The 25,408-nt window shown below is 45.0% G+C and overlaps 1 protein-coding gene across 1 annotated transcript in view; it reads right to left on the bottom strand.

Annotated features, from left to right (window-relative positions):
• ctif (CBP80/20-dependent translation initiation factor) overlaps positions 1-12,885 on the bottom strand; it is a 175,047-nt gene extending 162,162 nt beyond the window's left edge. The window contains exon 1 of the mRNA XM_064979040.1: positions 12,763-12,885. The gene's annotated coding sequence lies outside the window, so the exon portion shown is untranslated. The remainder of the gene's footprint in view (positions 1-12,762) is intronic.
• Between the last annotated feature and the right edge of the window lie 12,523 nt (positions 12,886-25,408).

Raw genomic sequence — 25,408 nt, 5'->3', positions numbered from 1 at the left:
AAATGTCTACATTTTCATACATTTCTGCATTTCCTGCATTCAATTTGAGATCATTTCCACACTGCCACGTAGGGCTGCACGATATGGGCAAAAAAAGTCTACGTCTTATTTTTAACCAAATGTTGCAATTGTGATTTGACTTCCAATTTTGATCAAAACACTTGGGTGAACTATTGGAATCATGGAAATAGAATGTAATAATGGGTACGTTGAATAGTGTTAGACATGACAACGAATGAGAAGGCCAGCGAGGAGTTATGACCGGGTAGGAACCAGGAACCAAAGTATTGGTCAGTGTTTCCTAGGGGACCCTATAATCATTGCCTACAAAATGTTCTCTCTTACGTACTTCATGTAGCCAACATACTTATGCGTCGCCTAGTCCTCTTTCATTCAGAAGATACGGTCGCACAAACACGCTGATTTAGGCCTACACCATCACTGGTATCAGGCTGTATAGCTAGCTACGTTTGCTCTGACTCGGTACATTTATTAGCTAGCGATTAGAATTAGCGGCTAACACGATTTAGCCACAACTTGCTAAGACAAACAAGCTATTTGCAGATGTAAGAAACAAACTAATAGTGTAATTATATAACGCTTGTGGATTTATGCTAAGAAGCAAAGCGGAAACAGCATGGTCATCAACATTGTTGCATGACCATGCAGACTGAACGCAAGTGTCTCGTGGGGAGCAAACATTATTACATTACATTACATTTAAGCCATTTGGCAGACGCTCTTATCCATTTGGCAGACGCTCTTATTATTGTGCACCGAGTGAGTACATGAAACTTGTGACTTGTTTAGCACATTTTTACTCTTGAACTTACTTTTGTGTATGTGGACAACCCTTCAAATTAGAGGATTCGGCTATTTCAGCCACACCCGTTGCTGACAAGTGTATAAAATTGAGCACACAGCAGTGCAATCTCCATAGACAAACATTTGCAGTAGAATGGCCTTACTGAAGAGCTCAGTGACTTTCAACATGGAACCATTATAGGATGCCACCTTTCCAACAAGTCTGCTTGTCAAATTTCTGCCCTGCTAGAGCTGCCCCGGTCAACTGTAAGTGCTGTTATTGTGAAATGGAAACATCTAGGAACAACAACGGCTCAGCTGCGAAGTGGTAGGCCACACAAGCTCACAGAACTGAAGCACGTTGCTTGTAAAAACCGTCTGTCCTCGGTTGCAACACTCACTTCAGAGTTTCAAACTGCCTCTGGAAGCAATGTCAGCATAAGAACTGTTCGTTGGGAGCTTCATAAAATGAGTTTCCATGGCCGAGCAGCCACACACAAGCCTAAGATCACCATGCACAATGCCAAGCGTCAGTTGGAGTGGTGTAAAGCTCACCGCCATTGAACTCTGGAGCAGTGGAAACGTGTCCTCTGGAATGATGAATTACGCTTCACCATCTGGCTGTCCAACGGACAAATCTGTGTTTCGTGGATGCCAGGAGGACAATACCTGCCAAAATGCATAGTGCCAACTGTAAAGTTTGGTGGATGAGGAATAATGATCTGGGGCTGCTTTTCATGGTTCGGGCCCCTTAGTTCCAGTGAAGGGAAATCTTAACGCTACAGATGCTAATGACATTCTAGACGATTCTGTGCTTCCAACTGTGTCAACAGTTTGAGGAAGGCCCTTTCCTGTTCCAGCATGACAATAACTCAATGCACAAAGCGAGGTCCATACAGAAATGGTTTGTCGAGATCTGTGTGGAAGAACTTGATTGGCCTGCACAGAGCCCTGACCTCAACCCCATCGAACAACTTTGGTATGCCGACTGTGAGCCAGGCCTAATCGCCCAACATCAGTGCCTGACCTCACTAATGCTCGTGGCTGAATGGAAGCAAGTCCCTGCAGCAATGTTCCAACATCTAGTGGAAAGCCTTCCCAGAAGAGTGGAGGCTGTTATAGCTGCAAAGGGTGGACCAACTAGATATTAATGTCCATGATTTTGGAATGAGATGTTCGACGAGCAAGTGTTCACATACCTTTGGTCAGGTAGTGTATTTAGGCTTGCCATAACCAAGGGGTTGAATACTTGACTCAAGATATTTCAGCATTTCATGTTTAACTCATTTGTAAACATGTCACACCAAAGACTAGAGGCTCAGATTAGCCCTACCTGCCATGCCATGTGTCTGTGTGCTGGATAATAAAGACAATCCCTAGAAGTAGATTATTCCCAGACACCCTGTTCTCTCTCTCTCTCACACACACACACACACTGCAGATGAAGTTTGAGGCAGCATGCAGACTAACTGGTTCTCTCCGGAGGAGTGATGACTGATGATGTGAATTGGAGCATGCCCAGTTTGATCATCATGAGGTCCCGAGATCGATTGGAGCACAGCGAGCACAGAGAAACTTGACACAGGATGAGACATCATGGGCTAACAGAACAGTCAGGTGACAAGTAGAAAAAAAGGAAAGTGGAGACGCTGCACGACGACGGGAGACCCTGCACGGCGACGGGAGACCCTGCACGACGACGGGAGACACTGCACGACGACGGGAGACACTGCACGACGACGGGAGACACTGCACGACGACGGGAGACACTGCACGACGACGGGAGACAGAGACTCAAACATGTATTGCAAAGCCACAGAACAGCCCCATTATGCCAACAGTAGATACAACTGTTAGATACAGCACAGTCACTCTACAGCAGTGGTATTCAAACCTTTTCAGCAGGGACTTCAGCCACAATTTCTGGGGCACAAATTTCACACGACCCCACCCAACCCCAAATCCAAAAGACACAACCTTTAAAAAAATAATAATAATAAATTAAAACACGTTTATTTTTTTTATTTTGAGGCGACCCCACTGCACTTCCCCGTTGTGACCCTGACTTTGAATACCGCTGCTCTACAGAGAGTCTTCAAGTGTGTGGAGGTGGGAAGGCTGCAGTGCAGAGGTGCTGGTGACGAGCGTAGCTCACAGATAAAGGTCTCTCCTCCTCTCTAGAGCTCCATGTAGAGTAGAACTGACACTAATGGAAGTGGGCGTCTAATGACAGAGACAACACACACGTCAATGACATGATACACACTTCAACAATGACTACAGCTAATACACATCATTACACAATACTCTACTCATTTGTTCAATTAGGACCAATTTGAAAAATGTCTGCAGTCATTGGCTGTAAAAAAAAAATATACAATCAATTAGGACTAGCCTATGACAATGAGAGAGAAATGCCATCGCAGAGTAAAGATGAAGTAATGACAGGCAATTCATCACGTGTTTGCTTGTTCACCACAGTGGATAACCTCACTGTGGCACTCTCTCACACACACACACACACACACACACACACTAGGGCTGGGAATTGCCAGAGACCTCATGATACAATATTATCACAATAATTTGGGGTTTATACAATATGTATTGTGATCCGATACTGTGATTTTATTGCGATTCGATGTTCCAGACATATTGCTCACCATGTGTCTGCTGCAGAGAGACAGCTAGATCATTGCTATACTGAACACAAATGTTTTATTAAAGATTTTTTTTAAAGATTTTACTGAGTTACAGTTCATATGAGAAAAATCAGTCAATTGAAATCATTTCATTAGGCCCAAATCTATGGATTTCACATGACTGGGAATACAGATATGCATCTGTTAGTCGAATTCTCTGGCAACAGCTCTGGTGGACATTCCTGCAGTCAGCGTGCGGATTGACGCTCCCTCAAAAGTTGAGACGTCTGTGGCATTGTGTTGTGTGACAAAACTGCACATTTTACAGAACAAGGTGCAGGTGTGTAATGATCATGGTGTTTAATCAGCTTCTTGATATGCCACACCTGTCAGGTGGATGGATTATCTTGGCAAAGGAGAAATGCTCATTGTAAACAAATTTGTGCCAAAAAATGTAGAAAAATAAGCTTTTTGTGCATATGGAACATTTCTGGGTTTTTATTTCAGTTCATGAAACCAACACTTCACATGTTGCCAATTTAAAACATAGTGTGTAGTTTGGCCAGTTAACCATTTAGTCGGCCAGGCCGGTATACCGGGGGAATTTGGGAAAAGCCGCAGAATGGTTTTTCAATAAACGTTGTAGTCAACTTGTGCAATACTTGAAGACGTAAAGCAGATTGCGTTCCTCATTTCACCAGTCACATTATGAAGCTTACCATAGTCCCCCCCCCCCAGTAAAGTTGAGCCAGTCACATTGTGAAGCTTAACATAGTCCCCCCCCAGTAAAGTTGAGCCAGTTACATTATGAAGCTTACCATAGTCCCCCCCCAGTAAAGTTGAGCCAGTCACATTATGAAGCTTACCATAGTCCCCCCCCCCCCCAGTAAAGTTGAGCCAGTCACATTATGAAGCTTACCATAGTCCCCCCCCCAGTAAAGTTGAGCCAGTCACATTATAAAGCTTACCATAGTCCCCCCAGTAAAGTTGAGCCAGTCACATTATGAAGCTTACCATAGTCCCCCCCCCCAGTAAAGTTGAGCCAGTCACAATATGAAGCTTACCATAGTCCCCCCAGTTACATTATGAAGCTTAGTAAAGTTGAGCCAGTCACATTATGAAGCTTACCATAGTCCCCCCCCCAGTAAAGTTGAGCCAGTCACATTATGAAGCTTACCATAGTCCCCCCCAGTAAAGTTGAGCCAGTCACATTATGAAGCTTACCATAGTCCCCCCCCCCAGTAAAGTTGAGCCAGTCACATTATGAAGCTTACCATAGTCCCCCCCCCAGTAAAGTTGAGCCAGTCACATTATGAAGCTTACCATAGTCCCCCCCCAGTAAAGTTGAGCCAGTCACATTATGAAGCTTACCATAGTCCCCCCCCCCCAGTAAAGTTGAGCCAGTCACATTATGAAGCTTACCATAGTCCCCCCCCAGTAAAGTTGAGCCAGTCACATTATGAAGCTTACCATAGTCCCCCCCCAGTAAAGTTGAGCCAGTCACATTATAAAGCTTACCATAGTCCCCCCCCAGTAAAGTTGAGCCAGTCACATTATGAAGCTTACCATAGTCCCCCCCCCCCAGTAAAGTTGAGCCAGTCACATTATGAAGCTTACCATAGTTCCCCCAGTAAAGTTGAGCCAGTCACATTATGAAGCTTACCATAGTCCCCCCCAGTAAAGTTGAGCCAGTCACATTATGAAGCTTACCATAGTCCCCCCCCCCAGTAAAGTTGAGCCAGTCACATTATGAAGCTTACCATAGTCCCCCCCCCAGTAAAGTTGAGCCAGTCACATTATAAAGCTTACCGTAGTCCCCCCCCCCCAGTAAAGTTGAGCCAGTCACATTATGAAGCTTACCATAGTCCCCCCCAGTAAAGTTGAGCCAGTCACATTATGAAGCTTACCATAGTCCCCCCCAGTAAAGTTGAGCCAGTTACATTATGAAGCTTACCATAGTCCCCCCCCAGTAAAGTTGAGCCAGCTTACCATAGTCCCCCCCAGTAAAGTTGAGCCAGTCACATTATGAAGCTTCCCATAGTCCCCCCCAGTAAAGTTGAGCCAGTCACATTATGAAGCTTACCATAGTCCCCCCCCCAGTAAAGTTGAGCCAGTCACATTATGAAGCTTCCCCCCCCCCCAGTAAAGTTGAGCCAGTCACATTATGAAGCTTACCATAGTCCCCCCCCCAGTAAAGTTGAGCCAGTTACCATAGTCCCCCCCCCAGTAAAGTTAGTCACATTATGAAGCTTACCATAGTCCCCCCCGTGTTGTGTGAGTAAAGTTGAGCCAGTTACATTATGAAGCTTACCATAGTCCCCCCCAGTAAAGCTGAGCCAGTTACATTATGAAGCTTACCATAGTCCCCCCCCAGTAAAGTTGAGCCAGTTACATTATGAAGCTTACCATAGTCCCCCCCCAGTAAAGTTGAGCCAGTCACATTATGAAGCTTACCATAGTCCCCCCCCAGTAAAGTTGAGCCAGTCAAAAGCTTACCATAGTCCCCCCCAGAGTTGAGCCAGTCACATTATGAAGCTTACCATAGTCATCCCCCCCAGTAAAGTTGAGCCAGTCACATTATGAAGCTTACCATAGTCCCCCCCCCCCAGTAAAGTTGAGCCAGTCACATTATGAAGCTTAACATAGTCCCCCCCCCAGTAAAGTTGAGCCAGTTACATTATGAAGCTTACCATAGTCCCCCCCCAGTAAAGTTGAGCCAGTCACATTATGAAGCTTACCATAGTCCCCCCCCAGTAAAGTTGAGCCAGTCACATTATGAAGCTTACCATAGTCATCCCCCCAGTAAAGTTGAGCCAGTTACATTATGAAGCTTACCATAGTCCCCCCCCAGTAAAGTTGAGCCAGTCACATTATGAAGCTCACCATAGTCCCCCCCCAGTAAAGTTGAGCCAGTCACATTATGAAGCTTACCATAGTCCCCCCCCAGTAAAGTTGAGCCAGTCACATTATGAAGCTTACCATAGTCCCCCCCCAGTAAAGTTGAGCCAGTCACATTATGAAGCTTACCATAGTCCCCCCCAGTAAAGTTGAGCCAGTCACATTATGAAGCTTACCATAGTCCCCCCAGTAAAGTTGAGCCAGTCACATTATAAAGCTTACCATAGTCCCCCCCCCAGTAAAAGTTGAGCCAGTCACATTATGAAGCTTACCATAGTCCCCCCCAGTAAAGTTGAGCCAGTCACATTATGAAGCTTACCATAGTCCCCCCCCCCAGTAAAGTTGAGCCAGTCACATTATGAAGCTTACCATAGTCCCCCCCCCCCAGTAAAGTTGAGCCAGTCACATTATGAAGCTTACCATAGTCCCCCCCCCCCAGTAAAGTTGAGCCAGTCACATTATGAAGCTTACCATAGTCCCCCCCCCAGTAAAGTTGAGCCAGTTACATTATGAAGCTTACCATAGTCCCCCCCCAGTAAAGTTGAGCCAGTCACATTATAAAGAAGCTTATGAAGCACCATAGTCCCCCCCAGTAAAGTTGAGCCAGTCACATTATGAAGCTTACCATAGTCCCCCCCCCCCAGTAAAGTTGAGCCAGTCACATTATGAAGCTTAACATAGTCCCCCCCCAGTAAAGTTGAGCCAGTTACATTATGAAGCTTACCATAGTCCCCCCCCCAGTAAAGTTGAGCCAGTTACATTATGAAGCTTACCATAGTCCCCCCCCAGTAAAGTTGAGCCAGTCACATTATGAAGCTCACCATAGTCCCCCCCCCAGTAAAGTTGAGCCAGTCACATTATAAAGCTTACCATAGTCCCCCCCCAGTAAAGTTGAGCCAGTCACATTATGAAGCTTACCATAGTCCCCCCCCAGTAAAGTTGAGCCAGTCACATTATGAAGCTTACCATAGTCCCCCCAGTAAAGTTGAGCCAGTCACATTATGAAGCTTACCATAGTCCCCCCCCCCCCCAGTAAAGTTGAGCCAGTCACATTATGAAGCTTACCATAGTCCCCCCCCCCAGTAAAGTTGAGCCAGTCACATTATGAAGCTTACCATAGTCCCCCCACCCCCAGTAAAGTTGAGCCAGTCACATTATGAAGCTTACCATAGTCCCCCCACCCCCAGTAAAGTTGAGCCAGTCACATTATGAAGCTTACCATAGTCCCCCCCCCCAGTAAAGTTGAGCCAGTCACATTATAAAGCTTACCATAGCCCCCCCAGTAAAGTTGAGCCAGTCACATTATGAAGCTTACCATAGTCCCCCCCCAGTAAAGTTGAGCCAGTCACAATATGAAGCTTACCATAGTCCCCCCCCCCAGTAAAGTTGAGCCAGTTACATTATGAAGCTTACCATAGTCCCCCCCCCAGTAAAGTTGAGCCAGTCACATTATGAAGCTTACCATAGTCCCCCCCCAGTAAAGTTGAGCCAGTCACATTATGAAGCTCACCATAGTCCCCCCCCAGTAAAGCTGAGCCAGTTACATTATGAAGCTTACCATAGTCCCCCCCCCAGTAAAGTTGAGCCAGTCACATTATGAAGCTTACCATAGTCCCCCCCCAGTAAAGTTGAGCCAGTTACATTATGAAGCTTACCATAGTCCCCCCCCAGTAAAGTTGAGCCAGTTACATTATGAAGCTTACCATAGTCCCCCCAGTAAAGTTGAGCCAGTTACATTATGAAGCTTACCATAGTCCCCCCCCCAGTAAAGTTGAGCCAGTTACATTATGAAGCTTACCATAGTCCCCCCCAGTAAAGTTGAGCCAGTCACATTATAAAGCTTACCATAGTTCCCCCCCCCCCCAGTAAAGTTGAGCCAGTCACATTATGAAGTATTATGATAATTGTATTCCTTGCATCATTACAGTTATGGCCACTACCAGGACAAATAAATAGACCTAAACTCCCATGCTTCGTGCTGTGAGCAGAGGGAGGTACAGGGTCAACCCCAGGACTTCATCACTCTGTTGAATGAATGGGCATTAATGAGAGGGTGTTATACAATCATGAGGATAACTTAAGGATAGGCCTACGTCTGTCATGGCTGGCTTCTTTTTCAACGCTGATACGATTCCACAGAAGAGCATTATCAGTGACAGTCTATAACCTAGCACCAGCACTAGCCTCTAATACCATTCCACAGAAGAGCATTATCAGTGACAGCCTATAACCTAGCACCAGCACCAGCCTCTAATACCATTCCACAGAAGAGCATTATCAGTGACAGTCTATAACCTAGCACCAGCACTAGCCTCTAATACCATTCCACAGAAGAGCATTATCAGTGACAGTCTATAACCTAGCACCAGCACTAGCCTCTAATACCATTCCACAGAAGAGCATTATCCGTGACAGCCTATAACCTAGCACCTAGCCGCTAGCCTCTAATACGATTCCACAGAAGAGCATTATCCGTGACAGCCTATAACCTAGCACCTAGCCGCTAGCCTCTAATACGATTCCACAGAAGAGCATTATCAGTGACAGTCTATAACCTAGCACCAGCACTAGCCTCTAATACGATTCCCCAGAAGAGCATTATCAGTGAGCCTATAACCTAGCCGCTAGCCTCTAATACGATTCCACAGAAGAGCATTATCCGTGACAGTCTATAACCTAGCACCAGCACCAGCCTCTAATACGATTCCACAGAAGAGCATTATCAGTGACAGCCTATAACCTAGCACCAGCACTAGCCTCTAATACCATTCCACAGAAGAGCATTATCAGTGACAGTCTATAACCTAGCACCAGCACTAGCCTCTAATACGATTCCCCAGAAGAGCATTATCAGTGAGCCTATAACCTAGCCGCTAGCCTCTAATACGATTCCACAGAAGAGCATTATCCGTGACAGCCTATAACCTAGCACCAGCACTAGCCTCTAATACCATTCCACAGAAGAGCATTATCAGTGACAGTCTATAACCTAGCACCTAGCCGCTAGCCTCTAATACGATTCCACAGAAGAGCATTATCAGTGACAGTCTATAACTTAGCACCTAGCCGCTAGCCACTCCAGCTAAGGGTTTGTTAAACTCCTTGTGTGAAAGGATACCGGAAGGCCTAGACCAGCTGATACACAATATGTTAAGGCAGCAGAGTTCACTCCCAGGCCTGCTCTGACACAAGGAGTTTAACAAACCCTTAGCTGGAGTGGCTAGCGGCTTCTCAGAGACTAGTGCTGGTGCTAGGTTATACAAGTACTCTCACAGCACATACACACACAGAGGACTGTTTATGGTGTGCTCTGTGTGCAGGTATGTCAGTGGAATGCACTCCACTGGCAGCACATCCCACAACACAATACGCCCCAGCCAGTCCATCACACAGTGGAGATTTCACTCCCAGGCACACTGACTAGACTTACTACAGATGCATAGAGACAGCAGCACAGTATGTACACTATTTAGCCTTTCCCCGTATGTCCTGAGAGAATATCGAATAGTATATAAATCCTATGAATTGAAAAGGCCAATTTGGGTTCAATCAATTAGCTTAATTTCAAATTATCTTTCAGCTAAATGATGTTGCAGGAATGCTTAAATCGGTTTCTAACTACAGAAACCATTTCAGAACAATCTGAAATGGTGGGTGTCCCGGGGTGCTGAAATGACATGACCCTACAGTGTGGGTAAACAGTTCTGTGTGAGCTGAATGTCAATCTGCTCTCCTAGGTAGAGAAGAGGCTGAATGTCAATCTGCTCTCCTCGGTAGAGAAGAGGCCGTCATGGCTGCACTGAGGGGCTTGTGGGGGCAACGGGAGAGAGGAGGACCCCATCTTAACATAAAGGCTTGGGGATGACAATGGAACCATTGTACCCCTGGCTTGACCCTGGTGAGTCATTGGTAGTAGGTGCAGGGACTGGGACAGGGGCGTGCAGGGATAGCATAGGCCCTCTAGGCTGCCCTAACTGCCTGGCTCACCATCAAAGCCTCAGGCTTGATGCACAAGGTCTTCTCTTACAACCAGGCCTGAGTGTGCATGATATGCAGAACATCATACATCTAGTGGGCCTATGGGGGCACTAATACATGCATTTTCAGCCAAGACAGGAAAGCTAGCCTAAGGCCTCAAACCTTTCTGTCAAAAACAGATGAGATCACACAAAAAAAAAAAACTTTGTTAGGAGTAGTAAGCTCTCCAGGACTAGCTACAGTGGCCAATGAACAAAGATAGATAAGCAGAGGACTTTCAGTGTCATTCGTGGAAGTATTACCAGTCACCAACAAAGCCAAGAACAACATCTCTTAGCTAAACCACAACAACCTGCTGAAAGATATATTCCAAGGGAAATACTGACCAAATAACAGAAGCAACATTAGGTGGTTAAAAGTATTGACGAGAGACACAAACTACCAAAGCCAGGTCATTTAGGTCAGTTGTTCCTAACCAGGGGTACTAGCACCTCTGGGGGTACTTGGTCTATCCACAGGGGGTACTTGAGAAGACTCATGAGACCATAGGTCTACTGGTAAAATGCACAAGAGGGGGTACTTCAGGGGTACTCTGGACAGAGCAAAGTTCAGTTGGTTGTACAGTAAACAAAAAAGGGTGGGGACCGCTGAGTTAGATCATCATCTCAGGTCTCGTCGTGACAAGAGGGCCATAGGTTGTGACCTCAGGACTGCATTAGTAGGCAACAGATATCAACACAGAGAGCACTTAGATTAGATAACTGACTGGGGCTTTTTCCACAGCTGACCTGACACAAAACATTACAGCCTAAGTTGACACAACACTGCCCAGACACTGATGAGAGAGGCCCAGGCAGGCTGTGCAGTAGAATAACATGAATCCCAGTACATATAGAATAATACATTATATGATCTCTATAGGGCTGGCGTTTCATCCCAGGAAGACGTTTCCTCCCCTCTGCTCTCGTTTACTACCCTTCACAGATCTGATGACTGGATTTATGAAAGCAATATGGCAGAAACTAGGTGAATTGTCTTGACATCATGCAGATAATAACTACTGTACTCCCTCTCAGATGATTGTGTCTCAAAGAGAGAAACGGCAGAGGACACTGGATAAACCGGACCTACCACGGACAACAGACACAGCATACCGGCAACAGGCGTTTTCACATTAATGTCTTCAAATACCATTGTTTGGTGCTATAGATCCATGAGCTTGTTAGTGACAGCAATAATATTTTCAAATGCATCCTATTATGTGTATGCAACAACCCTTTATCAGTCACCTGATTGAAAGTATCAGCCACACATACCCAAGCCATGCACATAGATAGACACTTACATACATCGCAGGAAAAACGTTTGTTCCTCAGAACCATGCCAACTGAACATGTATGGGCTTGCCTCAATTTCAACTCAGCAATAGTGCAGACATTTATTTTCATTGTATTTGATTGGTGTGGCTCGGACATGATCTCTTTAGAAATACAAGGAAACCAGGCTAGTGAATAACCTGGAGACCTTCTGTAACTGTTAAATGAAGCAAAGCCTTCATGGTGTGACAACAACAAGCCATGTAATTAGTAAGTAGTAATCTTACTTACTAGTTAGCTAGGTTAAAGATATCTAAAAAATATATATTTTTAAATATATATATATATAAAAAAACAGTTTCCCTTTTATCTGTGGCTAGGTAGCTAACTAGCTAAATGACCAAGTAAATGTGTTCTGATCAAAAACTCAGCTAGCTAATGGGCTGCACTCACCTGACTGGCTATGTTGGCACTGTATAGGCCAGGGCTAGCTGGTACAATATAGCATCTAGCTATACTGCCAATTGTCTCAGCTGGGTCTATCGTTCATGGTTTATGAGAGTAACACAAATCTGCGAATAATAACAACAAAGACGGATTTCGGATCCCAAACTGTTAGATATCGAAATCGGTCGGTGTTCTACCGTGCAGTGCGCGAGCCAGAAAATATGTTGAACGAAAACATCTGTCCGGTCCCCGGTGCTTCCACGCCCTACACTGCCTGACTAGCTACATTGCCTGCCTGCCTGCCTGGATCTGCATCTAACAAAGGTGATGCAACCGAGGCTGACGAACTAGCTAATAAAATGTCAACAGGTTTGTCTGGCTAGGAAGTCTGCATAGGACATTTTGATAATCAACTAATGCAAATGTCATTTAGTTGAATTAACCCTCAAACGTAAAGCCAAATGTTGCCTGTAATAATTATAGTTATACAAGACAGTCACAGTTTTACCGCAAGCCACAATCAGTTGAAATGTACTCAAACGTTATTTAGCCACAGGGCGCAGCGCATTGGATCTGCTTAGCTACACACCCGTAGCTAACTATCTACCCTACTGTAGTTTAACACTTAACCGGCAAAACATCATTTCAAAATAAGACAGAAAACAATAGATCCTCACCCAAATCTTGGATTCGGACAGCTGGGGGAATCCTGAAGAACCGCCTGATATTAAACCCGCCGTGTCATCGGTGTATTTCTCCGGAGAGAAATGTGTTCGGAAAGAAAAGATTACGCTTCCAGACACCGGGGAATGCAGGAATGTGACGTTTAAGGCCGGTAAAAGGAGGCTTGGATTCTGGGAGCCGTAGTTCTGTATGGCAGTGAGATTCCATTCAGTCACAGTGTCAAGAGCTGTAATTTTATTTGTTTGGAATAATACAGACTTGTTCAAACATTTGAGAAGGGTCAATTCATTAATGGCAAACATTGAGTTTGTTCTTATTTCTGAAGTCAATTTCAATTGAGATCAGCGCTTATAAACCCAGAGTCGTTTTATATTGTTCCTGTGGTCCGAATAGATGGTTATTTAAAAAAAAATGTTAATAATGTAAACTTTATTTAACTAGGCAAGTCAGATAAGAACAAGGTTTTATTTATGACAGCCTACCCCGGACGACGCTGGGAGTCTCCAGTTAACGTGCAAGCAGACTCAAACAGAGAGAATGGGCGCGTTTGAGCGGATCATTTTTGTCAAGTCGATGATCCCCTGCATTTCAAATGGTATTGCATTATGGGGTTTTATTAATACAAATTGTCCGATTTACGCCTAGCACTGAGGAATAATAAGAATTGAAGATTCCGTTCAAGATGTCCGACCGTTGTTCTCAAGGTAATCTACTAACATTCCCATAAACCGATTCATGGATTTCCTATATCTGGGTTGCATCCGGTTTATACTGATCAACATTACATGTGGACTTGGCACTCAGTGAACACAGGGAGCAGCGACGAGGTCATCACCTCATCCAAAAACATGGCAGACATTGGATGAATATAACATTTGAATATCTTCAGGTGTGAGTGATGTAATAAAATAAGCCTCAGCGATAATTATTTGAATAATTCAATGGATGTTTTGTGCACGAAGGCAGTACTTGACTCGGGCCAGCCTGAATGCGCATGACAAGCTATTCCAACTTGTCAAATTAGGGTTTGTAAAGTCATGAAAGGTCATGGAAATTAGTTTAATAATTATTGTTAATGGCATTCATGAAGACACACTTAAATAGTATCAATCACTTAAAAATCGACATATCAGCAATCATTGGAATGACCCTCCTGAGTGTCGCAGCGTTCTAAGTCACTGCATCTCAATGCTAGAGGTTTCACTACAGACCCTGGTTCCATCACAACCGGCCCATGATTGGGAGTCCCATAGGGTGGCGCACAATTGGCCCAGCGTCATCCGGGATAGGCTGACGTAGGCCATCGTAGTAAGTAAGAATTTTTTCATAACTGACTTGCCTAGTTAAATAAAAAATACAATAAACAATGTCTGTGTGTGCCAGAGTAAGTGGGCCATTGTCCGAGGAGAGAGAGCAGCACATTTCAGAAGCAGGTATAAAATAACGACAAACAACAGACTAAATAGATAGCTAATTCAAAACGTAACTTGTAGCAGTTATCTCGTTAGTATAGTATAGCTAACTAAGCGTTCATGTCGTTGTTGCCTTGCCACCAGCACTGTAGAGCTAAATAAATCTGCACCGTTGGAAAACTGGGATTCCCCTCTATTAAACAGTAGCCATGTAATTGCAACAACGTTACAAATATTCTAAGAATATCCTAATTGACAAATAACTTGCTGTGCATAGATCTCCCCTGAAACATTAAGAGCCTCATACACTAAAAAAAATGTAAATACAACATGTAAAGTGTTGGTCTCATGTTCCATGAGCTGAAGAAAAAAAATCCCAGAAATTTTCCATACGCACAAAAAGCTTACTTCTCTCAAATTTTGTTCACACATTTGTTCACATCCCTATTAGTGAGCATTTCGCCTTTGCCAAGATAATCCATCCACCTGACAGGTGTGGCATATCAAAAAGCTGATTAAACATCATGATCTTTACACAGGTGCACCTTCTACTGGGGACAATAAAAGTCCACTTTAAAATGTGCAGTTTTGTCACACAACACAATGCCACATATGTCTCAAGTTTTGAGGGAGCATGTAATTTGCATGCTGACTGCAGGAATGTCCACCAAAGCTGTTGCCAGATAATTGAGTGTTGATTTCTTTACCATAAACTGCCTCCAACTCCGTTTTAAAGAATTTGGCAGTAAGTCCAACCGGCTTTACAACCGTAAACAAGTGGAAGCTGCTGAGGGGAGGATGGCTCATAATAATGTCTGGAACAGAGCGAATGGCATAAAACCGTGTGTTGGATGTATTTGATACAGTGACGATTTTAGCATGCAAATCTGGGTTGGGCAAACTCCAACCAAAAAAATATGGATGCATGCCAGCAAGGCACTGTGCAAGGCACTGTTCAAGGCAAGTTCAAGGCACCGACTCGGTGAAACACAAGATATTACTGTTTTTAATGTCCCGTTGGTGGGATAGTCTCGAACGGAGATCGTCCAGTTTATTTTCCAGTGATTGCACTAGCATAAAAATTGTGGATAGAAAAATGGTTACAGTCCAACTTTCGCAGATGCACCTCCCCTGACTTTTTAAACCTTAATTTAACTAGGCAAGTCAGTTAAGAACAAATTCTTCTTTACAATGATGGGTTACCAGAGAACAGTGGGTTAACTGCCTTGTTCAGGGACAGAACAACAGATGTTTTACCTTGTCAGCTCTGGGATTCAATCAAGCAACCTTTTGGTTACTGGCCCAACACTCTAACCACTAGGCTACCTGCCGCCCCAACTTCACTCCTCGACTTTCGTCGGCAGGTGGTTGCTTTAGCCTTGCCACTCAAACGAATCCCTTCTTTTTGTCCAAGGTAAAGTCAATGTATGTTGATTGTTTGTTTATTTTTTATTTAACCTTTATTTAACCAGGAAAAGCCCATTGAGACCCAGAGTCTCTTTTTCAAGGGAGACCTGACCAAGAAGGCAGCAACAATCAGTACATTACAGAACTACAACATACAACAATACAATACAACAACATGATCCAGGATAAGAAAAGCATTTACACTCCTCCGTAACAGAGTCTGAATGAATATATTACATTCATTCAGTGGCACTAACATATCTAGATGAAGCATGGATTGTAGACTATTCCATGCTTCTGGTGCACAAGAAGAGAAGGCAGTCTTGTCTAATACTGTGAATGTCCTGGGAACTTTAAGAAGCAACCACCTAGCAGACCGGGTATGGTAACTGCTGGTGGTGAAGGAGACCAGACAACAGAGGTAAAGAGGGAGTTTACCCAAAAGGGCTTTGTAGATGAACACATACAAATGTATCTTTCTGTGCATTGCATATAAATTGAGGTCTAACCTACCATTTGGTACAAGGTGCAATGGTGGGTGAGTGACTTGGCATTTGTAATAAAGCGCGAGGATGATTGATAAAGAGTCCAGTCTCTGTAAGATGGAGGAGGTTGCATGCATGTACAACAAGTCACCATAACCAATTACAGAGAGAACAGTGGCCTGAACAAGCTTCTTTCTAGCCATAAGCAGGAAGCAAGCCTTGTTACGAAAATAAAAACCCAATTTCAATTTAAGCATTGTCACAAGTTATCCACATGAACTTTAAAGAACTTGTCATCCAACCAAATACCTACAGTTGAAGTCGGAAGTTTTTATACACTTAGGTTGGAGTCATTAAAACTCGTTTTTCAACCACTCCACAAATTTCTTGTTAATAAACTATAGTTTTGGCAAGTCGGTTAGGACATCTACTTTGTGCATGACATAAGTAATTTTTCCAACAATTGTTTACAGACAGATTATTTCACTTATAATTCACTGTATCACAAGAAGTTTATATACAGTGCCTTGCGAAAGTATTCGGCCCCCTTGAACTTTGCGACCTTTTGCCACATTTCAGGCTTCAAACATAAAGATATAAAACTGTATTTTTTTGTGAAGAATCAACAACAAGTGGGACACAATCATGAAGTGGAACGACATTTATTGGATATTTCAAACTTTTTTAACAAATCAAAAACTGAAAGATTGGGCGTGCAAAATTATTGTAGACTTCCACAAGTCTGGTTCATCCTTGGGAGTCATTTCCAAACGCCTGAAGATATGATGTTCATCTGTACAAACAATAGTGCGCAAGTATAAACACCATGGCACCACGCAGCCGTCAAACCGCTCAGGAAGGAGACGCGTTCTGTCGTCTAGAGATGAACGTACTTTGGTACGAAAAGTGCAAATCAATCCCAGATCAACAGCAATGGACCTTGTGAAGATGCTCGAGGAAACAGGTACAAAAGTATCTATAGCCACAGTAAAATGAGTCCTATATCGACATAACCTGAAATGCCGCTCAGCAAGGAAGAAGCCTCTCCTCCAAAGCCAGACTACAGTTTGCATCTGCACATGGGGACAAAGATCGTACTTTTTGAGAAATGTCCTCTGATGTCTGATGAAACAAAATTAGAACTGTTTGGCCATAATGACCATCGTTATGTTTGGAGGAAAAAGGGGGGGCTTGCAAGCCGTGAAGCACGGGGGTGGCAGCATCATGTTGTGGAGGTGCTTTGCTGCAGGAGGAACTGGTGCACTTCACAAAATAGATGGCATCATGAGGAAGGGAAATTATGTGGATATATTGAAGCAACATCTCAAGACGTCAGTCAGGAAGTTAAAGCTTGATCGCAAATGGGTCTTCCAAATGGACAATGACCCCAAGCGTACTTCCAAAGTTGTGGCAAAATGGCCTAAGGACAACAAAGGCAAGGTATTGGAATGGCCGTCACAAAGCCCTGACCTCAAACCTATAGAAAATTTGTGGGCAGAACTAAAAAAGTGTGTGCTTGCAAGGAGGCCTACAACTGTAGGTACAGTATTTGTAGGATGACACTTTTTCAATGGATAAGCCACCAGATGTGACAATGTTGACCTTTTCAAGTTCTAGCTCTGGTAATTTAGTTTTTTTACATTCAAGACCAGTTTGAAACCATAAAGGCAGGCCTTCAGTGACTGAAAAGCAGTCTGGAGTTCTTCAACAGCCTGAACCAGAGAAGGAGCACATTAATATATGACTGTATCATCTGCATATAGATTAACTTTGCTGGTTACATCTCATTTCCCAGATCAATGCGGGGTGGCAGGGTAGCCTAGTGGTTAGAGCGTTGGACTAGTAACCACAAGGCTGTAAGTTCAAGTCCCCAAGCTAAACAAGGTACAAATCTGTCCTTCTGCCCCTGAACAGGCAGTTAACCCACTGTTCCTAGGGCATCATTGAAAATAAGAATTTGTTCTTAACTGACTTTCCTAGTTAAATAAAGGGTAAAAAAAATATATATGAAAGGAGCTAAAATGGAACCCTGGGGCACACCTCTATTAATCTCTAGATAGCTAGACTTGTGATTGTCAGTATATACACATTGTGTTCTGTCAGAAAGATAGTTCCTAAACCAATTTACTGCCCCTTCACTGAGACCAATGTTGCTGATTCCAGCTAACAACAAATCATGGTCAACTGAATCAAAGGCCTTTGATAAATCCACAAACAGAGCAGCACAATGTGGCTGTTTATTAAGTGCATTAATGATGTTATTTGCCACGGCCATAGCTGCAGTTGTGGTCCTGTGTCCCGATCTAAAGCCAGACTGAACACCACTCAGTATGTTGTTTGCCACGGCCATAGCTGCAGTTGTGGTGCTGTGTCCCGACCTAAAGCCAGACTGAACACCACTCAGTATGTTATTTGCCACGGCCATAGCTGCAGTTGTGGTCCTGTGTCCCGATCTAAAGCCAGACTGAACACCACTCAGTATGTTATTTGCCACGGCCATAGCTGCAGTTGTGGTGCTGTGTCCCGATCTAAAGCCAGACTGAACACCACTCAGTATGTTATTTGCCACGGCCATAGCTGCAGTTGTGGTGCTGTGTCCCGATCTAAAGCCAGACTGAACCCTGCTCAGTATGTTGTTTGCCACGGCCATAGCTGCAGTTGTGGTGCTGTGCCCCGATCTAAAGCCAGACTGAACACCACTCAGTATGTTATTTGCCACGGCCATAGCTGCAGTTGTGGTGCTGTGTCCCGATCTAAAGCCAGACTGAACACCACTCAGTATGTTGTTTGCCACGGCCATGGCTGCAGTTGTGGTGCTGTGCCCCGATCTAAAGCCAGACTGAACACCACTCAGTATGTTATTTGCCACGGCCATAGCTGCAGTTGTGGTGCTGTGTCCCGATCTAAAGCCAGACTGAACCCTGCTCAGTATGTTATTTGCCACGGCCATAGCTGCAGTTGTGGTGCTGTGTCCCGATCTAAAGCCAGACTGAACCCTGCTCGGTATGTTATTTGCCACGGCCATAGCTGCAGTTGTGGTGCTGTGTCCCGATCTAAAGCCAGACTGAACCCTGCTCGGTATGTTATTTGCCACGGCCATAGCTGCAGTTGTGGTGCTGTGTCCCGATCTAAAGCCAGACTGAACCCTGCTCGGTATGTTATTTGCCACGGCCATAGCTGCAGTTGTGGTGCTGTGTCCCGATCTAAAGCCAGACTGAACACCACTCAGTATGTTGTTTGCCACGGCCATAGCTGCAGTTGTGGTGCTGTGTCCCGATCTAAAGCCAGACTGAACACCACTCAGTATGTTATTTGCCACGGCCATAGCTGCAGTTGTGGTGCTGTGTCCCGATCTAAAGCCAGACTGAACACCACTCAGTATGTTATTTGCCACGGCCATAGCTGCAGTTGTGGTGCTGTGTCCCGATCTAAAGCCAGACTGAACACCACTCAGTATGTTATTTGCCACGGCCATAGCTGCAGTTGTGGTGCTGTGTCCCGATCTAAAGCCAGACTGAACACCACTCAGTATGTTATTTGCCACGGCCATAGCTGCAGTTGTGGTGCTGTGTCCCGATCTAAAGCCAGACTGAACACCACTCAGTATGTTATTTGCCACGGCCATAGCTGCAGTTGTGGTGCTGTGTCCCGATCTAAAGCCAGACTGAACACCACTCAGTATGTTATTTGCCACGGCCATGGCTGCAGTTGTGGTGCTGTGTCCCGATCTAAAGCCAGACTGAACACCACTCAGTATGTTATTTGCCACGGCCATAGCTGCAGTTGTGGTGCTGTGTCCCGATCTAAAGCCAGACTGAACACCACTCAGTATGTTATTTGCCACGGCCATAGCTGCAGTTGTGGTGCTGTGTCCCGATCTAAAGCCAGACTGAACACCACTCAGTATGTTATTTGCCACGGCCATAGCTGCAGTTGTGGTGCTGTGCCCCGATCTAAAGCCAGACTGAACACCACTCAGTATGTTATTTGCCACGGCCATAGCTGCAGTTGTGGTGCTGTGTCCCGATCTAAAGCCAGACTGAACCCTGCTCAGTATGTTCTTTTCAATTAAGAAGTTTAACTGTGAGTTTACTAGGGATTCATAGACTTTGGCCAGGATAGGGAGTTTAGAGATAGGACGATAGTTATTAGCATCTGAGGGATCTCCACCCTTTAGCAGTGGGAGGACATAAGCTGATTTCCAAATGCTTGGTATGGAATTGGTCAAGAGACTCAAGTTGAAAATGTGAGCCACAGGTTCAGTAATAATACCAGCTGCTATCTTTAAGGAGGTAGGGGTCCAGGTTGTCTGGACCTGCAGACTTTTTAGTGTCTATCACCTTTTAGTGCTTTACAGACCTCAGTATAAGAAACAGGCTCAAAGTTAAAATGGTTCACATGAGGGCCTATATCATAGTTTACTGTAACAGATCTTACATTAGAGGCCTGGGCCACACCATTGTCTAAAACTGAATCAGCTGATATGAAGTGCTTGTTAAAAACCCTACAATATCGGCTTTATCCTTCACTTCGTTAGAATCCATCATTAAATGGTCAGGAAGGCCAGAGTAATGTACAGAGTAAAGTTCTGTAATATTGTATTTTTGCAGTAAGTTCACAAGTGACACCTTGTGGATACTGGGTGAAATATAACTTGTGCAATAATGGTGCAATAAAATAACATTCTACCAGGCAGTTTAAATGTCTGTTCAGCTGTAATGTCAACCTGGTGTCACAGACTAGATGTAAATCCTGGACATTCAAATTAGTATGATATGTTATGTTTGGTATGGTTATATAAGACAGAGGTTGCGAGTTTGAATCCCATGATGGACATCTTTAGCATTTGACCTAATTAGCAACTTTTCAACTACTTAGCATGTTAGCTAAGCCTAACCGTAACCCTTTTAGCTAACCCTTCCCCTAGCCCTAACCCTTTAACCTAACTCCTAAACTTAACCTTATCCCCTATCCCCTAGCCTAGCTAACATTAGCCAGCTTGCTAATGTTAGCCACCTAGCTAGAATTTGTAACATATCATGTCTCCTGTACCCCAATTTCAGCTTTTTCATTTTGTTGACATTGAGAGAAAGGTTATTTTCCTGGCACCACTCTGCCAGGGATCTCACCTCCTCCCTGTAGGCATGTTTCGTTGTTGTTGGTAATCAGACCTACCGCTGTTGTCTAATCGTCTAATTGTCTAATCGCAAATTTGATGATTTAGTTGGAGACGTGTGTGGCCACGCAGTCATGGGTGAACAGATAGTGCAGGAGGGAGTTGAGCACCCACCCCTGTGTGGCCCAAGTGTTGAGGATCAGAGTGGAGGAGGTGTTGATGCATACTTTCCCCACTTGGGGTCAGCCTGTCAGGAAGTCCAGGACCCAGTTGCACAGGGAAGGGTTTGGAACCAACGCTCTGAGCTTAGTGATGAGCTTGGAGGGCACTATGGTGTTGAAAACTGAGCTGAAGTCGATGAACAGCATTCTTACGTAGATATTTCTCCTGTTCAGTTAGGATAGGGAAGTGTACAGTGCAATGGCGATTGCATCATCTGTGGATCTGGTGGGGAGGTATGTAAATTGTAGTGGGTCTAGGGTGACGGTAAGGTGGAGGTGATATGATCCTTAACCATCCTCTCAAAGCACTTAGCGTTAGTCATTTAGTTCAGTTACCTTTGCTTTCTTGGGTACAGGAACAATGTGGACATCTTGGCAGCTTGATGTTGCTTTCGTTGATGCGGGCGAAGAAGGTGTTTAGCTTGTCCGGGAGCGAGGCGTCGGTGTCCGCAACATGGCTGGTTTCCTTTTATAATCTGTATTTGTTTGCAGTCACTGCCACATACGTCTCGTATCTGAGCCGTTGAATTTCATCTCCATTATGTCCATGTACTGTTGTTTTGCCTCTATAATTTCCTTACGAAAGTCATAGATGGTCTTTTCATACATGTCCATGTACCCAGTCACCAAGCCATTGTTAAATGTGATGGTTCGCGCTTTCAGCTTTGTGCAAATGCTGCAATCTATCCACAGTTTCTGGTATGAATAAGTTCTAATCGGGAATAACATCCTCTACGCACTTCCTGATGAACCCAGTCACCAAGTCAGTGTATACTTCTATAGTATTCTCAGAAGCGACCCAGAACATTTCCCAGTCCGTATGATCAAAACCATCTTGAAGCACCAGTAGTCTCCCCTTCTCCCACACTTCTCCAGCAGGTTGCATGCAGCGCCCACCAATAGCCACCCACCTTCAGTCCTCTGCCCTCTTTCTCTGCCCCCCTCCACTCCCTGCCTTCCACCTTCCCTGCCACCCACTCTTCCTCCCTCCCCCTTACCTGCCTCCCACCATCCCTGCCTCCCAGCACACACCAACAGCTGCCCCCCACCTTCCACCCCACCTTCCACCCTCGCACCAGGCTACACGAACTAGGACCTCCACCTCCAATGAGTAGGGAGAAACCCTTTGAACTATGACCTCCACCTCCAATGAGTAGGGAGAAACCCTTTGAACTATGACCTCCACCTCCAATGAGTAGGGAGAAACCCTTTGAACTAGGACCTCCACCTCCAATGAGTAGGGAGAAACCCTTTGAACTATGACCTCCACCTCCAATGAGTAGGGAGAAACCCTTTGAACTAGGACCTCCACCTCCAATGAGTAGGGAGAAACCCTTTGAACTATGACCTCCACCTCCAATGAGTAGGGAGAAACCCTTTGAACTATGACCTCCACCTCCAATGAGTAGGGAGAAACCCTTTGAACTAGGACCTCCAATGAGTAGGTAAGAAACCCTTTGAACTATGACCTCCAATGAGTAGGGAGAAACCCTTTGAACTATGACCTCCAATGAGTAGGGAGAAACCCTTTGAACTATGCCCTCCAATGAGTAGGGAGAAACCCTTTGAACTATGACCTCCAATGAGTAGGGAGAAACCCTTTGAACTATGACCTCCAATGAGTAGGGAGAAACCCTTTGAACTATGACCTCCAATGAGTAGGGAGAAACCCTTTGAACTATGCCCTCCAATGAGTAGGGAGAAACCCTTTGAACTATGACCTCCAATGAGTAGGGAGAAACCCTTTGAACTAGGACCTCCAATGAGTAGGGAGAAACCCTTTGAACTATGACCTCCAATGAGTAGGGAGAAACCCTTTGAACTAGGACCTCCAATGAGTAGGGAGAAACCCTTTGAACTAGGACCTCCAATGAGTAGGGAGAAACCCTTTGAACTAGGACCTCCAATGAGTAGGGAGAAACCCTTTGAACTAGGTACCACTTGAAATTGTGCAATTAGAACACAGATGTATAACTATTATATTTAGTGTATTTTCTTCAAAGTACCATAAAAGGTTGGGAACTTTGAGTCATTCGAACAGTAGGTGTGGGAGCAGGGGTGGGTGTGTGCTCCTGTTTGAATGTAGGTGAATGGTATGTTGAATTGCACAGCTGTGTTTTGCACTATAAGGTCTAGTTGTGGAGTGCTATATTTGGATAACCTTCTGTGGTATGGCGCTAAGGTCAATTTTGTTTACACAAAAAAGTTTGAGAGACTAGAGTAGAGTAGAGAACCTTTATTTACTCTCATAGGGGCAATTTGCTTTACATCTGTCAGTCAATCAAATAATGTAAACATTGGGTGAAGAGTTACTACTGGTACTGTATGTAGCCACAAGCCAGTATACTTTTTCTTTTAAACGGACTCCGCCCAAGGTGCTACGAATATGTACATTCACCTTTAAAGTTGTAGAGTAGATGTCTCCCTAGCCATACAGAATTAGGGAGCTGCCAGACGAGTAGATGTCTCCCTAGCCGTACAGAATTAGGGAGCTGCCAGACGAGTAGATGTCTCCCTAGCCGTACAGAATTAGGGAGCTGCCAGACGAGTAGATGTCTCCCTAGCCGTACAGAATTAGGGAGCTGCCAGGCGAGTAGATGTCTCCCTAGCCGTACAGAATTAGGGAGCTGCCAGGCGAGTAGATGTCTCCCTAGCCGTACAGAATTAGGGAGCTGCCAGACGAGTAGATGTCTCCCTAGCCGTACAGAATTAGGGAGCTGCCAGACGAGTAGATGTCTCCCTAGCCGTACAGAATTAGGGAGCTGCCAGACGAGTAGATGTCTCCCTAGCCGTACAGAATTAGGGAGCTGCCAGACGAGTAGATGTCTCCCTAGCCGTACAGAATTAGGGAGCTGCCAGACGAGTAGATGTCTCCCTAGCCGTACAGAATTAGGGAGCTGCCAGACGAGTAGATGTCTCCCCTAGCCGTACAGAATTAGGGAGCTGCCAGACGAGTAGATGTCTCCCTAGCCGTACAGAATTAGGGAGCTGCCAGACGAGTAGATGTCTCCCTAGCCGTACAGAATTAGGGAGCTGCCAGACGAGTAGATGTCTCCCTAGCCGTACAGAAGAATTAGGGAGCTGCCAGACGAGTAGATGTCTCCCTAGCCGTACAGAATTAGGGAGCTGCCAGACGAGTAGATGTCTCCCTAGCCGTACAGAATTAGGGAGCTGCCAGACGAGTAGATGTCTCCCTAGCCGTACAGAATTAGGGAGCTGCCAGACGAGTAGATGTCTCCCTAGCCGTACAGAATTAGGGAGCTGCCAGACGAGTAGATGTCTCCCTAGCCGTACAGAATTAGGGAGCTGCCAGACGAGTAGATGTCTCCCTAGCCGTACAGAATTAGGGAGCTGCCAGACGAGTAGATGTCTCCCTAGCCGTACAGAATTAGGGAGCTGCCAGACGAGTAGATGTCTCCCTAGCCGTACAGAATTAGGGAGCTGCCAGACGAGTAGATGTCTCCTAGCCGTACAGAATTAGGAGCTGCCAGACGAGTAGATGTCTCCCTAGCCGTACAGAATTAGGGAGCTGCCAGACGAGTAGATGTCTCCCTAGCCGTACAGAATTAGGGAGCTGCCAGACGAGTAGATGTCGCCCTAGCCGTACAGAATTAGGGAGCTGCCAGACGAGTAGATGTCTCCCTAGCCGTACAGAATTAGGGAGCTGCCAGACGAGTAGATGTCTCCCTAGCTGTACAGAGCTAAGAAGCTGCCAACTTGGTTCTCTATTCTCTACACAAGGCATCAATTAGCAGAGTTAAGGAGGGTTATGAGTGGGCCATAAGCATGATGATATTTCCGTGTGCCTGTGGCCAGCAGGGCAGTCCCCTCTCTCTCTCTCTCTCTCTCTCTCTCTCCTCTCTCTCTTGCTCTCTCTCGCTCTCTCTGTCTCTCTCGCTCATATATATATATATATTATAAAGACCCTAACCATAAACATAGAATTAAACAGTACAGCCCAAACCTTCCACCCTGCGGCCCTGATGTGTTATGGTGTG

The sequence above is a fragment of the Oncorhynchus masou genome, chromosome 11 (genome assembly GCF_036934945.1).
Source record: "Oncorhynchus masou masou isolate Uvic2021 chromosome 11, UVic_Omas_1.1, whole genome shotgun sequence".
Classification (NCBI taxonomy): Eukaryota; Metazoa; Chordata; class Actinopteri; order Salmoniformes; family Salmonidae; genus Oncorhynchus; species Oncorhynchus masou.
This window is presented reverse-complemented; position numbering and strand designations above follow the sequence as displayed.